The sequence below is a fragment of the Anopheles ziemanni genome, assembly GCF_943734765.1.
Source record: "Anopheles ziemanni chromosome X unlocalized genomic scaffold, idAnoZiCoDA_A2_x.2 X_unloc_8, whole genome shotgun sequence".
Taxonomy (NCBI): Eukaryota; Metazoa; Arthropoda; class Insecta; order Diptera; family Culicidae; genus Anopheles; species Anopheles ziemanni.
The window spans coordinates 401,432-402,500 of NW_026689850.1; the positions used below are offsets into that span (position 1 = coordinate 401,432).

The window sequence follows — 1,069 nt, forward strand, 5'->3', positions numbered from 1 at the left end:
CCTACGGGGAACGGGTTTACGCGCACAGCGGCGGCTTACGCACTATGGCAGTCATGGATGCCTTACGTTTCTATGAAAAGTGTGTTCCTCCCCTGGTCCACGCTGCTTCGGCAGTCCTGGGTAAGATAGTTAGTTCTAGCTTGCCCTATGTGGAAGAGGACACGTAGACTTACTGTGGTGTGAAGTATAAAGTTCAGTTCTCCCCTGGTCCACGCCGCTTCGGCCGTCCTGGGTAAAATGGATTCATCCAGCTTGCCCTATGTGGAATGAGGACACTTTATGCTTCGTCTCTAAGCGGCGGCTTGCTCCTCCCTACGGGGAACGGGTATACGCGCACAGCGGCGGCTTACGTTATGGCAGTCATGGATGCCTTACGTTTCCATGAAAAGTGTGTTCCTCCCCTGGTCCACGCTGCTTCGGCAGTCCTGGGTAAGATAGTTAGTTCTAGCTTGCCCTATGTGGAAGAGGACACGTAGACTTACTGTGGTGTGAAGTATAAGGTTCAGTTCTCCCCTGGTCCACGCCGCTTCGGCCGTCCTGGGTAAAATGGATTAATCCAGCTTGCCCTATGTGGAATGAGGACACTTTATGCTTCGTCTCTAAGCGGCGGCTTGCTCCTCCCTACGGGGAACGGGTATACGCGCACAGCGGCGGCTTACGCAAGTTAGTCACCCTCGGCAGTGGATCACTCGGCTCATGGATCGATGAAGACCGCAGCTAACTGCGCGTCATAATGTGAACTGCAGGACACATGAACATTGATAAGTTGAACGCATATTGCACGTCGTGGGAACCTACCATGATGTACAGATGACTGAGCGCTTATATTTGAGAAATGTATCGCATACATTTAACTACGCCGTGACACCCGTCACGAGACGTGCACCATGATGTTAACTAGGGTCGCGACGACCCGCTAGCATTAAAGAACCCGTGGTTTACAATATACTGGCATTGGAATTCGAAGTATTTAGAGCGTCCGTGTTCCCGCGTGAGGCGGAAGTACGAGGAGAAGGCGTGCTTGTGGTGTCTGTGGTGGTGTTTACTGATGTCTAGCTTCAGCTTATTT

General features: G+C 52.0%; 1 non-coding gene across 1 annotated transcript; it reads left to right on the top strand.

Annotated features, from left to right (window-relative positions):
• The first annotated feature begins 669 nt into the window (after positions 1-669).
• On the top strand, positions 670-824 carry LOC131292616 (5.8S ribosomal RNA). Its single transcript, XR_009190235.1, has one exon. It is a non-coding gene; the product is annotated as a 5.8S ribosomal RNA (ribosomal RNA).
• The last annotated feature ends 245 nt before the right edge of the window (positions 825-1,069 follow it).